We start from the raw sequence: 15,441 nt of genomic DNA, 5'->3' as shown, positions 1-15,441 counted from the left end.
TCATTCTAGTGAATCTTCTCTGAACCCTCTCCAACATCAGCACATCCTTTCTTAAATAAGGAGCTCAAAACTGCACACAGTACTCCAAGTGAGGTCTTACTAGTGCCTTAAAGAGCCTCAACATCACATCCCTGCTCCTATACTCTATTCCTCTAGAAATGAATGCCAACATTGCATTTGCCTTTTTCAGCACCGACTCAACCTGAAGGTTAACCTTAAGGGTATCCTGCACGAGGACTCCCAAGTCCCATTGCATCTCAGAACTTTGAATTCTCTCCCCATTTAAATAATAGTCTGCCCGTTTATTTCTTCTACCAAAGAGCATAACCGTACACTTTCCAACATTGTATTTCATTTACCACTTCTTTGCCCATTCTTCAATCTAACCAAGTCTCTCTGCAGTCTCTCTGTTTCTTCAGCATTACCGGCCCCTCCACCTATCTTCGTATCGTCAGCAAACTTAGCCACAAAGCCATCTATTCCATAATCCAAATCGTTGATGTATAACATAAAAAGAAGAGGCCCCAACATGGAGCTCTGTGGAATACCACTGGTAACCAGCAGCCAACCAGAATGGGATCCCTTTATTCCCACTCTCTGTGTCCTGCCAATCAGCCAACGCTCTATCCGAGTATGTAACTTTCCCGTAATTCTATGGGCTCTTATCTTGTTTAGCAGCCTCATGTGCGGCACCTTGTCAAAGGCATTCTGAAAATCCAAATACACAACATCCACTGCATCTCCCTTGTCTTGCCTACTTGTAATTTCCTCAAAAATTTGCAATAGGTTTGTCAGGCAGGATTTTCCTTTAAGGAAACCATTCTGCGTAATGCCTATCTTGTCATATGCCTCCAGGTACTCTGTAACCTCATCCTTGACAATCGACTCCAACAACTTCCCAACCACTGATGTCAAGCTAGCAGGTCTATAATTTCCCTTTTGTTTCCTTGCCCCCCTTCTTAAATAGCGGAGTGACATTTGCAATCTTCCAGTCTTCCTTCAGAACATGAGGGTGCATTCCATCTGGTCTGGGAGATTTATCTACCCTTTAGACTATTCAGCTTCCTGAGTACTTTCTCTGTCGTAATGGTGACTGCGCACACTTCTATTCCCTGACACCCTTGAGTGTCTGGTATACTGCTGACATCTTCCTCAGTGAAGACTGATGCAAAATACTTGTTCAGTTCCTCCACTATCTCCTTATCTCCCATTACAATTTCTCCAGCATCATTTTCTATTGCTCCTATATCGACTCTCACCTGTCTTTTACTCTTTATATACTTGAAAAAGCTTTTAGTATCCTCTTTGATATTATTTGCTAGCTTCCTTTCATAGTTCATCTTTTCCCTCTTAATGACCTTCTTAGTTTCCTTTTGTAAGCTTTTAAAATCTTCCCAATCCTCTGTCTTCCCACTAATTTTTGCTTCCTTGTATGCCCTCTCCTTTGCTTTAACTTTGGCTTTGACTTCTCTTGTCAGTCACGGTTGCATCCTTTTTCCATTCGAAAATTTCTTCTTTTTTGGAATATATCTGTCTTGCACCTTCCTCACTTCTTGCATAAACTCCAGCCACTGCTGCTCTGCCGTCCTTCCCGCTAGTGTCCCTGTCCAGTCAACTTTGGCCAGTTCCTCTCTCATGCCGCTGTAATTTCCCTTACTCCACTGAAATATTGACACATCAGATTTTGGCTTATCTTTCTCAAATTTCACAGTGAACTCAATCATGTTATGATCACTGTCTCCTAAGGGTTCCTTCACCTCAATCTCTCCAATCTCCTCTGGTTCATTACACAATACCCAATCCAGTACAGCCGATCCCCTAGTGGACACAACAACAAGCTGTTCTAAAAAGCCATCTTGTAGACATCCTACAAATTCTCTCTGTTGAGATCCAGTGCCGACCTAATTTTCCCAATGCACTCGCAAGTTAAAATCCCCACAATTATCATAACACTGCCCTTCTGACAAGCCTTTTCTATTTCCTGTTGTAATTTGTAGTCCACATCACGGCAGCTGTTTGGAAGCCTGTATATAACTGCCATCAGGGTCCTTTTACCCCTGCGATTTCTTAGCTCAACTGTTACGTAACCGGCAACGATGAATATCAATTGAGTCAGGTTATATAAAAACAACCAAACATTTAATAAACACGGATAAACAATAAAAAAAACAAATGGAAACCTTAACTGGAAGTTAACCGCTATGCGACCATTCAACAAATCGCCACTCGGTACTGGTTCTTAAAGCGATAAATGTGAAAACAGTTCTTAAAGTGGTAAAGTCAAATACAGTTCTGAAAATGGTAAATTCGAAGGTCCAACAGATTTATACATTCAATTGGGAGAGACTTTTCTGGTGAAGGATTTCTTCATAGACGTGACTTTCCTGTTGGTTCTGTCCAAAGGATTCACGATGTAGGAAATAAATGGCTTAAAAACGACTGACCTTTATTTCTAGAGAGCAAACCTTGCATGAACTTCCTTGCTATTTTGGCAGGAGTTATCTTCGATGCAGGTCACTACTTCTTCGACGAAGACTCAATAAGGTCGCTCCTTTATTAAACTGCCGAACATTTCCGACTTCTCTTAATCCTTCATATCTGTACTTCGATAAAGTCTTCACTCTCCAATATTACTGAAAAGGTACATCAACAATCCTGGCAGAAATTGCCAGTCCAGCACTGTTGTACCTTACAATAGAACGTAGAACTCCGTTTTAAATCGAAACTGCGTCAAAAAAAACACGCAACGGAGCAGAGTCTCTGGCTAACGTTCTAACTGGAAAACTCAATGCGTCACCCAAGGGGTCTCGCTTTTATGTACCTGTGGAGAACAGGTCATCATGTGACCTCCCCTCGGCGGGAAAGTTACATCAGGTGACCTCCAACAAAAAAAACCCATTACACCATGGTCATAAAACAGTCACAAGATATCCATGAGGTATGTAACACAACCCATAAAGATTCTGCACCTTCCGATCCAATGTCACCTCTTTCTAATGATTTAATATCATTTCTTACCAATAAAGCCACGCCTCCCCCTCTGCCTACCTGCCTATCCTTCCAATACACCGTGTATCCTTGGACGTTCAGCTCCCAGAGACATGCATCCTTTAGCCACGTCTCAGTGATGGCCACAATATCATACCTGCCAATCTGTAGCTGTACGACAAGATCATCCACCTTATTCCTTATGCTGCGTGCATTTAAGTATAACACGTTAAGTCCAGTATTTGGTACTTTTTGCTTTGATTTCACTGCAACTCTATTGCACTGCAACTCATTCCAATGGCTGCAAATTTTCCCCATTTCCTGCCTGTCCTTCCTGACATCTTTACTGCTCACTATCTTAGATTTATTTTTGTTTTCCCCCTCCTCCGCTCCATCATTCCAGTTCCCATCTCCCTGCCAAATTAGATTAAACCCTCCCTAACAGCTCTATTAAACCTCCCCGCCAGAATATTGGTCCCCTTCGGGTTCAGGTGTAACCCGTCCTTTTTGAACAGGTCGTACTTCCCCCAGAAGAGATCCCAATTATCCAAGAATCTGAAGCCCTGCCCCCTGCACCAGTCTCTCAGCCAGGCATTCATCTGCCTGATCCTACTATTCTTGCCCTCGCTAGCACGTGGCACAGGTAGCAATCCGGAGATTACTACCCTGGAGGTCCTGATTCTCAGCTTCCTTCCTAACTCCCAGAAATCTCTTCAGGACCTCCTCCTTTGTCTTATCTATGTCATTGGTACCAACATGTACCTAGACAGCTGGCTGCTCGTCCTCTCCCTTCAGAATATTCTGGACCCGTTCCGAGTCATCCCGTACCCTGGCACCTGGGGGGCAACACATCATGCGGGTATCTCTATCAGGCTCACAGAATCTCCTGTCTGTTCCCTTGACTATGGAATCTCCTATGACTATCGCATTCCTCTTCTCCCTCCTTCCCTCCTGCACAACAGCGCCAGGCTCAGTGCCAGAGACCCAGTCACCATGACCGTCCCCTGTCAGGTCATCCCCCTCAACAGCATCCAAAACGAGATACTTGTTGCTGAGGGGGGCAGCCACAGGGGTGCTCTCCACTATCTGGGCATTTTCCTTCCCTCTCCTGACAGTCACCCAATTTTCTGACCCCTGTAGCCTAGGGATGACTACCTCCCTGTAGCTCCTGTCTATCATCTCTGCACTTTCCCTAATAAGCAGTAGGTCATCAAGCTGCAGCTCCAGATCCCTAACACGGTCTCTGAGGAGCTGCATCTCGGTGCATCTGGCGCAGATGTGGCCATCAGGGAGGCTGGAGGTCTCCCAGGATTCCCACATCTGACACCCTGAACAAAGCACTAATCCTGCAGGCATGCTACCTAATTCTACAGGAATGAAACAAGGAAAAATAAGTCTACTCACCCACCTACCTCACCAAACACATGAACTTTTTAAACCCTTAGCTTGTACCGTTAGCTGTGTGAGCCCTGCTGTTCCTCTGTCTGTCTGGGCCGATTTGCCAAAGGGAAAAAAAGAGCTGGTGCCTCGCTCTCACCTCTTCCTGTCATCACCTAAGCCCATTGAGCCAAAGCCCTACACTCTACTGTCACTCACTCCGCTGCCCGTTGTATAAGGTGGTCTCCTTTTTAAACTCTCCACACTGTCCTGTCTATGTCACACGCCTGCGTAGTCTCGTCCTTGTACTCAAAGAGGTTTTTTAAAAAACTGCCTTCCTTCAGAATTTAGCTCTCACACAGCCCTTCTTGTCCCGATCCAGAAAACATGTGTTGGAAGTCCCCTTCCTTTTTAAACTCTTTGCGCTGTCCTGTCTATGTCACGTGCCTGGATGACCTGGATGAGGAAGTGGAGTGATGGGTTAGTAAATTTGCTGATGACACAAAGGTTGGGGGTTGTTGTGGATATTGTGTAAGGCTGTCAGGGGTTACAGCGGGACATTGATAGGATGTAAAACTGGGCTGAGAAGTGGCAGAGAAGTGTGAAGTGGTTCATTTTGGTAGGTCAAATATGATGGCAGAATATAGTATTAATGGTAAGACTCTTGGCAGTGTGGAGGGTCAGAGGGATCTTGGGGTCCAAGTCCATCGGACACTCAAAGCTGCTGCACAGGTTGACTCTGTGGTTAAGGCGGCATACGGCGCATTGGCCTTCATCAATCGTGAGATTGAATTTAGGAGCCGAGAGGTAATGTTGCAGCTATATAGGACCCTGGTCAGACCTCACCTGGAGTACTGTGCTCAATTCTGGTCGCCTCACTACAGGAAGGATGTGGAAACTATAGAAAGGGTGCAGAGGAGATTTACAAGGATGTTGCCTGGATTGGGGAGCATAGGTTGAGTGAACTCGGCCTTTTCTCCTTGGAGCGATGGAAGGTGAGAGGTGACCTGAGAGAGGTGTACAAAATAATGAGAGGGATTGATCGTGTGGATAGTCAAAGGCTTTTCCCCAGGGCTGAAATAGCTAGCACGAGAGGGCACAGTTTTAAGGTGCTTGGAAGTATGTACAGAGGAGATATCAGGGGTAAATTTTTTAAGCAGGGAGTGGTGAGTGCGTGGAATGGGCTGCCGGCGACGGTGGTGGAGGCGGATATGATAAGGTCTTTTCAGAGATTCCTGAACAGGTACATGGAGCTCAGAAAATAGAGGGCTATGGGTAACCTTAGGTAATTTCTCAGGTAAGGACATGTTTGGCATAGCTTTGTGGGCTGAAGGGCCTGTATTGTGCTGTAGGTTTTCAATGTTTCTGTATTTTAACATCTCTTCCTCACTGATGATCAATACCAGCGCACCTCAGGGGTGTGTGCTTAGCCCACTACTCTACTCTCTATATACACATGACTGTGTGGCTGGGCATAGCTCAAATACCATCTATAGATTTGCTGATGATGCAACCATTGTTGGTAGAATCTCAGGTCGTGACGAGAGGGTGTACAGGAGTGAGATATGCCAACTGGTGGAGTGGTGCCATAGCAACAACCTTGCATTCAAAGTCAGTAAGACGAAAGAGCTGATTGGTGACTTCAGGATGGGTAAGATGAAGGAACACATACCAATCCTCATGGAGGGATCAGAAGTGGAGAGAGTGAGCAGTTTCAAGTTCCTGGGTGTCAAGCTCTCTGAGGATCTAACCTGGTCCCAACATATCAGTACAGTCTTAAAGAAAGCAAGGCAGTGGCTATACTTCATCAGGAGCTTGAAGAGATTTGGTATGTCAACAAATACACTCAAAAACTTCTATAGCTGTACCAAGGTAAACACGAGGAAATCTGCAGATGGAGTGGAATTTCAAGCAACACACATAAAAGTTGCTGGTGAACGCAGTAGGCCAGGCAGCATCTCTAGGAAGACGTACAGTCAACATTTCGGGCCGAGACTCTTCGTCAGGACTAACTGAAAGAAGAGTTAGTATGAGATTTGAAAATGGGAGGGGAGGGGGAGATCCAAAATGATAGGAGAAGACAGGAGGGGGAGGGATGGAGCCAAGAGCTGGACCGTTGATTGGCAAATCGATGTAGCGAAAGAAAATTGGGGGACAGATACCAGAAGAGGTTTGGAACATAGATTGTTCCACAAAGCCAACAAAAAGGCAGGCATAGCTAGGATCCACAAAGCCAACAAAAAGGCAGGCCTTCAAGTTTACCTGATCCATTTCCTACACCTCCCTCCCCTTTCTAGATCCTTCTGTCTTTATCTCTGGAGACAGCTTATCTACTGATGTCTACTATAAGCCAACTGACTCTCACAGCTATCTGGACTATTCCTCTTCTCACCCTGTCTCTTGCAAAACTGACATCCCCTTCTCGCAATTCCTCCATCTCCACCGCATCTGCTCTCAGGATGACGGTTTTCATTCCAGGACGAAGGAGATGTCCTCCTTTTTTAAAGAAAGGGGCTTCCCTTCGTCCACCATCAACTATGCTCTCAAATGCACCTCCTCCATTTCACGCACATCTGCTCTCACTCCATCCTCCCACCACCCCATTAGGAATAGGGTTCCCCTTGTCCTCACCTACCACCCCACCAGCCTCCGGGTCCAACATATAATTCTCCGTATCTTCCGCCACCTCCAGTGGGATCCCACCACTAAGCACATCTTTCCTTCCCCCCCTCTCTCTGCTTTCCTTAGGGATCGCTCCCTACACGACTCCCTTGTCCATTCATCCACCCCATCCTTCCCCACTGATCTCCCTCCTGGCACTTATCCTTGTAAGTGGAACAAGTGCTACACATGCCCTTACACTTCCTCCCTCACTACCTTTCAGGGCCCCAGGCAATCCTTCCAGGTGAGGTGACACTTCACCTGTGAGTCGGCTGGGGTGATATACTGTGCCCGGTGCTCCTGATGTGCCCCTCTATATATTGGCGAGACCCGACGCAGACTGCGAGATCATTTCGCTGAACACCTACGCTCTGTCCACCAGAGAAAGCAGGATCTCCCAGTGGCCACACATTTTAATTCTACGTCCCATTCCCATTCTGATATGTCTATCCATGGCCTCCTCTACTGTAAAGATGAAGCCACACTCAGGTTGGAGGAACAACACCTTATATTCCGTCTGGGTAGCCTCCAACCTGATGGCATGAACATCGACTTCTCAAACTTCCTCTAATGCCCCACCTCTCCCTCATACCCCATCTGTTATTTATTTATATACACACACATTCTTTTTCTCTCTCTCCTTTTTCTCCCTCTGTCCCTCTCACTATACCCCTTGCCCATCCTCTGGGCTTCCCCCCTCCCCCTTTTCTTTCTCCCTAGGCCTCCTGTCCCATGATCCTCTCATATCCCTTTTGCCAATCAACTGTCCAGCTCTTTGCTCCATCCCTCCCCCTCCTGTCTTCTCCTATCATTGCGGATCTCCCCCTCCCCCTCCCACTTTCAAATCTCTTACTATCTCTTCTTTCAGTTAGTCCTGACGAAGGGTCTCGGCCTGAAACATCTACTGTACCTCTTCCTAGAGATGCTGCCTGGCCTGCTGCATTTACCAGCAACTTTTATGTGTGTTGATAGACGTGTGTGTGTTGGCAGCATTCTGACAGGCTGCATCAGCGTCTGGTATGGCGGGGGTGGGATGGGGTGGAGCGGGGAGCTACTGCACAGGACCAAAAGAAGTTGCAGAGGGTTGTAAATCTAGTCAGCTCTGTCTTGGGCACTAGCCTACAAAGTACCTAGGACATCTTCAAGGAGTGGTGTCTGAGAAAGGCAGCGTCCATTATTAAGAACCTCCAGCACCCAGGGCATGCCCTTTTCTCACTGTTATCATCAGGTAGGAGGTACAGAAGCCTGAAGGCACACACTCAGTGATTCAGGAACAGTTTCTTCCCCTCTGCCATCCAATTCCTAAATGGATATTGAACTCTTGGACACTACCTCACTTTTTAATATACAGTATTTCTGTTCTTGCACATTTAAAAAAAATCTATCCAGTATACGTGTACTGTAATTGATTTCTTTCTTTCTTTATTATTTTTTCATTTTAATTATTATTATTTTTCCCCTCTATATTATGTATTGCATTGAACTGCTGCTGCTGAGTTAACAAATTTCACATCTCATGCTGGTGATAGTAAACCTGATCTGATTCTGATTCTGACCCATTGAACTGCAAGGGGAGAGCGTAGGCCCTGTTATTCTTGCTGCTGGGACGATGGAAAAGGATGAAATTAAACTGGGTGAAGAAGAGAGTACACCAGGCTTAATGGTAGTTGAGGCTCCGAGCATCCTGAATGTAGGATCTTGTGATCTGTCCAAACAATAAAGGATACTCTGCCTGCTCCAGCCAGTATAACCATTCTTCCAGGTTTTCCTTGACAGCTTGAAGTTCTTGGCTCCCGACATCAACTGGAGTCAAGTGGTGGTAAAGAAAGGCACAAGATTAGCCAGCTATCTGCAGAAGAGCATTGAGAGAGTACAGCTCCAGTGCCAACATCTAGTGCATTCGTCTCGACGTTGAATGGCTGGGATGGGTCTGGATGTTGCAGTATTGAAGCTTTGGTAAAGCGTCGCTCTATCTCTGAGAATGCTTGGTCTGCTTTGTTTGTCCAATGGAATCCTGCAGAGGTCTTCTTGGTGAGTGCATTTATGGGGTCCGCAATAGAGCTGAAAGTTTGGTTGAAATGCCGGTAAAAGTTTGCAACCCCCATAAAGCACTACACCTGTTTGACTGTAGATGTTTTGGGCCACTTGAACTTTATTCAGATCCATTTGAACACTGGACAGAGCAAGTATCTTGCCCAAAAACAACACCTAGTCCTTATGGAACTCACACTACTGTGGTTTGGCATTCAGGTTGTTTTCGAGGAGCTGTTTGAGAACCCTCCAGACATCCTGAACAAGCTCCAGGTGAAACCAGGAATAGATGAGAATATTGTCCAAATACAAACAGATGAATTGATTCAATGCATTCCTGAACCATCGTTGGCTAAGGCCTGATGAATAGTGGGGTATTGGCCAGACCAAAGGGCATCACAGGTACTCATAGTAGGCTAGTGAAGGTGTCGAAAGCTGTCTCCCACTCATCTCTGTTACTGATACAAACAAGATTCTAAGCATTGCACAGATCTATCTTGGAAAATATGATTGCCCCCTGGAGATGTTCAAATGCAGAGGCAAGCAAGGGAAGCGGGTAGCGGTTCTTCATGGTGATACTGTTGAGGTGCCAATAATCAATGCAGGAATGTACTTGCCATCCTTCTTGTTCACAGAAAAGAAGCCAACCCACCCCTGCTGATGAGGTTGACAGACGGATAAGCCCCAAGGCCAATGCCTCCTCGATGTATTCTTCCATTGGCCATTGTTTCTGGACAAGAGAGGGAACAGAAGGAGCGAGCTGTACAACTCGACAGTTTCCTGGAAGTAGCAGTACAAGTAGATAATAAGCTGAAGATGGCATAGGGGGTTGGCTGCCTTCATTGTCTGGGACATAGGGTCTAAGGATCTATGGTATATGTTTATAAAGCATTGGTCAGACCACAATTGGAGTACTGTAGTCAGTTCTAACCACCACCCTGGAGAAAGGATGTGATTGCACAGGAGGGGATGCAGAGGAGATTTGCCTGGATGTTATCTAGGATGAGCTGAAAGATTTTAGGCAGAAGAATAAGGAAAGGATATACACAATGAATACACAACTATAGGGAGAGCCTTGATGTGAAGGTGGCAGCTGGTTAAGATGCTGAAGAAGGCATAAGGGAGGCTTCCTTTCATTACCTGGAGCATAGGATGGTATGGTGAAGCATTGGTTAGGCTGCAGCTGGAGTATTGTGTACATTTCTGGCTGTTACATGTCGGAAGGATGGGATTGTAATGGACATGGTGCAGATGAGATTCCCAGATGTTGCCTGCGTTTGAGTGTTTCAATGATATAGATTGACTGGATAGTTTTCCTTGGAGCAGAGGAGGCTGAAGGGACACAACATTTATCAAGGGTGTTGATACGTTGGATAGTATGAAAGTTTTCCCTTTACAGAGGTGTCCAGTGTAAGAGGTTAGAAAAAAGGGTCAAGCAAGAATATAGAGGAACACCCATACACTGCTGGAGGACCTCAGCAATCAGGCATCTTCTACTGAGGGAAGTGATCGGTCAATGTTTCTGACTGACACCCTTCATCTGGACTAAGTCTGGACTGCACATTTTCCTCCAGCATCTGCAGAATCTCTTGTGTCTTAAGCAAGAATATTTTCATGCAGAAAGCTAGAACAACATTGTGAGCTGAAGGGCCTGTACCATGCAGTAGTGTTCTATGTTCTATGACATGCTAAAGCGTTGAAAGCTCGGGCACAAATGCTAGTGAATGGGGTCGGGACAAGTGAGCACTGTGGTTGAGACAGACACAGTAACTCTTTGAGGGGAGGGGATGTAGGCTGTTCTGGAGATTGTATTAATTAGTCCAAATGTCCAAATGTCTATGACGTGGATGCAAGGTAGCTTATTCTATTAGAACCCTACAGATTAATTTGTGTCAGGATGTGTACCGACTGTGCTTGAAGCTACAGAATAGACATCTGAGACTCAGGGGGAGTTAACCACTTCACCAGCTGATGGCAGCAAATACACACCAACCCATTACACTGACCTCTGCTGTTTGATATGGATGGTGAGTTAGATCAGAACTCAGAATCAGTTTTAGTATCACTGGCATATGTCATGAAATTTGTTGTTTTGTGGCAGCAGTACATGCAATACATAATCATAAATAAACTATAAATAATAAGAAATACATTTATAAATTAAATAAGTTGTGCAAAAAGTGAGCAAAAAACAGAAAAAAATAGTCATAGTCATAGTCATAGTCATAGTCATACTTTATTGATCCCGGGGGAAATTGGTTTTCGTTACAGTTGCACCATAATAATAAATGGTAATAGAACCATAAATAGTTAAACAGTAATATGTAATTGTGCCAGGAAATAAGTCCAGGACCAGCCTATTGGCTCAGGGATTCTGACCCTCCAAGGGAGGAGTTGAAAAGTTTGATGGCCCCAGGCAGGAATGACTTCCTATGACGCTCTGTGCGGTAGATAGCGAGGTAGTGTACATGGGTTCATTGTCCACTCACTTTGGTAAAAGGATACTGAGGGGTATGAATCAGTTGTAGATATGGACAGAAAAATAGCTGACAAGAGAAAATCTGCAGATGCTGGAAATCCGAACAACACATGCAAAATGCTGGAGGAACTCAGCAGGCCAGGCAGCATCTGTGGAAAAAGTACAGTCAACGTTTTGGGCCAGAACCTTTCAGCAGGACTGGGGGAAGAAAAAAAGTTGAGGAGTAGATTTAAAAGGTGGGAGGAGGGGAGAGAGAAATGCATGGCAATAGGTGAAACTTGGAGGGGGAAGGATGAAGCAGAGAGCTAGGAAGTTGATTGGTGAAAGAGACAGAAGACCACGGAAGAAAGAAAAAAGGGGGGAGCACCGGAGGGAGGAAACGGGCAGACAAGGAGGTGACATGAGAGAGGGACAAGGGGGAATGGTGAAGTGGGGGAAGGAGGCATTGCTGGAAGTTTGAGAAACCGATGCTCATTTCATCAGGTTGGAGACTACCCAAGGGGAATATGAGGTGTTGTTCCTCCAACCTAAGTTTGCCTTATCCCGACAGTGGAGGAGGCCACGGATGGACATACTGGATTGGGAACGGGAAGTGGAATTAAAATGCGGTGGCCACTGGGACATCCCACTTTTACTGGTGGACAGAGCATAGATGTTTGGCATCTCCCAATCTACGTCGGGTCTCACTGATATACAGGAGACCACACTTGGAGCACCGAACACAGTATATGATCCCAACAGACTCACAAGAGAAGTGTCGCCTCACTTGGAAGGGCTGTTTGGGGCCCTGAATGGTAGTGAGGGAGGAGGTGTAGGGGCAGGTGTCGCACTTGTTCCGCTTGCAAGGATAAGTTCCTGGAGGGAGATCAGTGGGGAGGGATGAATCAATAAAGGACTTGCTTAGGGAGAGAAAAGCACAAAGTGGTGGGGGGAGGGAAAGATGTGTTTGGTGGTGGAATCCAGTTGGAGGTGACAGAAGTTTCAGAGAATTATTTGCTGGACACGGAGGCTGGTGAGTTGGTAGGTGAGGACAAGAGGAACCCTACTCCTGGTGGGGTGGCAGGAGGATGGGGTAAGAGCAGACGTGCATGAAATGGGAAGAGACGCAGTTGAGGGCAGTGTTGATGGTGGAGGAAGGGAAGCCTCTTTCTTTGAAAAAGGAGGACATTTCATCCGTTCTAGAATGAAAAGCCTCATCCTGAGAGCAGATGCAGTGGAGACAGAGGAATTGAGACAGGGGGATGGCATGTTCGAGTAACAGGGTGGGAAGAAGTACAGTCCAGGTAGCTGTGAGAGTTTGTGGGTTTATAATAGAGATCGGTGGGTAAGCTGTCTCTGGAGATAGAGACAGTGAGATTGAGAAAGGGAAGGGAAGTGTTGGAAATGGACCAGGTAAACTTGAGGGCAGGGTGGAAGTTGGAGGCAGAGTGGATGAAGTCGATGAGTTCAGCACGGGTACAGGAAGCAGCATCTATGCAGTCGTCGATGTAGCATAGGAAAAATGTTGGATGGTTACCAGTGTAGGCTTGGAACATAGACTGTTCCACGTAGCCAACAAACAGGCAGGCACAGCTTGGACCCATGTGAGGGCCCATGGCTACTCCTTTTGTTTGAAGGAAGTGGGAGGACCCAAAGGAGACGTTATTTAGAGTGAGGACAAGTTACGCTAGGCGGAGGAGTGTGGTGGTGTGGAGGAACTGGTTGGGTCTGGTGTCCAGAAAGAAGCAGACAACTTCGAGGCCTTCCAGGTGGGGGATGGAGGTGTACAGGGACCGGACATCCATAGTGAAAATAAGGTGATGGGTGCCAGAGAACTTGAAATCATTGAAAAGATCATGAGCTTGTGAAGTGTCATGGATGTAGGTCAGAAGGGACTGAACAGGGGGGATAAAACAGAGTCAAGGTATGCAGATATGAATTCAGTGGGACAGCAACAAGCTGAAACAATGGGTCTACCTGGAGAAGCAGTTTTGTAGATTTTGGGTAGGAGGTAGAAATGGGAGGTGCAGGCTGTGGGAACTATGAAGTTGGTGACAGGGGTTGGGAGATCCCCAGAGTAAATAAGGTTGGTGATAGTGTGGGAGACAATGACCTGGTGTTTCTTAGTGGGGTCCTGTTTGAGGGGTAAATAAGAGGAGGTGCTGTGCCTCAGCAAGGTAGAGGTCAGTTTGCCAGACCAATACAGATGAAGGTGAAGTTTAACCTGGCCCAAAGTAAAGTGTTGCACTTTGGGAGAAAAAATGTAAACAGATAGTACACCACGCCACTAATGGGAAGACCCTTATCAGCATTGACGTGCTGAGGGACCTTGGGGTCTAAGTCCATCAATCTCTGACAGGTTGACATGGCATGTTGTCTTTACTAGTTGAGGCATCCAGTTCAAGTATCATGAGTTACCTCGAGTTAGGCTGCATCTGGAGTATTGCATTCATTGGGAAGGATGTGGAAGCCTTCCAAGGCGTTAGTCAGTCTACATTTAGAGTATTGTGAGCACTTTGGGCCCTTTATTTTTTTACATAGGAGCAGAATTACACAATTGGCCCTTCAAGTCTTGCTCCACCATTTCGTCATGGCTGATCCGTTTTTCCTCTCAGCCCCAGTCTCCTGCCTTCTCCTCGTATCCTTTCATGCACTGACTAACTGTGCAGTTTTAGTCACCTACCGACAGGAAAAATGTAAACATTGTAGAAAGAGTGCAGAGAAAATGTAAAAGGATATTGCTAGGTCTGGAAGACCTGAGTATTAAGGAAAGATTGAATAGGTTAGGACTGTATTCTTTAGAACGCAGAAGGTTGAGAGGAGATTTGATAGCGGTATACAAAATTGTTGGGTATAGATAGGGGAATTGCTAACAGGCTTTATCCACCAAGGTTGGGTGGGACTACAACCAGAGGTCATTGGTTAAGGGTAAAAGGAGAGAGGTTTAAGGGGAACTTCTTTACTCATGAGAGTGTGGAATGAGCTGCCAGCACAAGTGGTCTATGAGAGCTCAATTTGAACACTTAAGCAAAGTTTAGATAGGTACATGGATTGTAAGGATATGGAGAACTATGGCCCCAGTGCAGGTTGATGGGAGTAGGCAGTTTAAATGGTTTTGACATGAACTAGATGGACCAAAGGGTCTATTTCTGTGCCATACTTTAATGGTCTTGTGGTCTAATCCAGAATCTATCAACCTCTACCTTCAATATAAACAATGACTTGGCCTTCACAGCTGCTTGTGCAATGAGTTTCACAGATTCACTACTCTCTAGCTGAAGACATTCTTCCTCATCTCTGTAGTAAAAGGACACCCCTCTATTTTGAAACTCTGATCTTAGAATCCCCCATCACAGGAAACATCCTCTCTACATCTACTCTATTAAGGTCTTTCAACATTAGATAGTTCCAATTCAGTCACTACTCTTTCTTCTGAATTCCAGAGAGTAGAGGTGCAGGACCTCATATGACAAGCCTTTCAATCCCAGAATCATTTTCATGAACCTCCTTTGAACCCTTTCCAAAGTCAGCACATCCTTTCTTAGATAAGGGGTCCAAAACAGTTCACAATACTCCAAGTGAGGCCTCACCAGATCTTTATAAAGCCTCAACATTCCATCCTTGCTTTTATATTCTAGTCCTTTTGAAATGAGTGCTAACATTGCATTTGCCTTCCTCACCACCAACTCAACCTGCAAATTAACCTTTAGAGAATCCTAAATGAGGACTCCCAAGTTCCTTGGCACATCACATTTTTCAATTCTCTCTTCATTTAGGAAATAGTCTACCCTTTTATTTCTTCGACCAAGTTGCATGACTATACACTTCCCGACACTATTCCATTTGCCACTTATTTGCCCAATCTCCTAATCTGTCTAAGTCCTTCTGTAGCCTATCCACTTCCTAAACACTCCCTGTCCCTCCAA

This window comes from Mobula birostris, chromosome 7 (genome assembly GCF_030028105.1).
Source record: "Mobula birostris isolate sMobBir1 chromosome 7, sMobBir1.hap1, whole genome shotgun sequence".
Lineage (NCBI taxonomy): Eukaryota > Metazoa > Chordata > Chondrichthyes > Myliobatiformes > Myliobatidae > Mobula > Mobula birostris.
Note: the sequence above shows the minus strand (reverse complement) of the source record.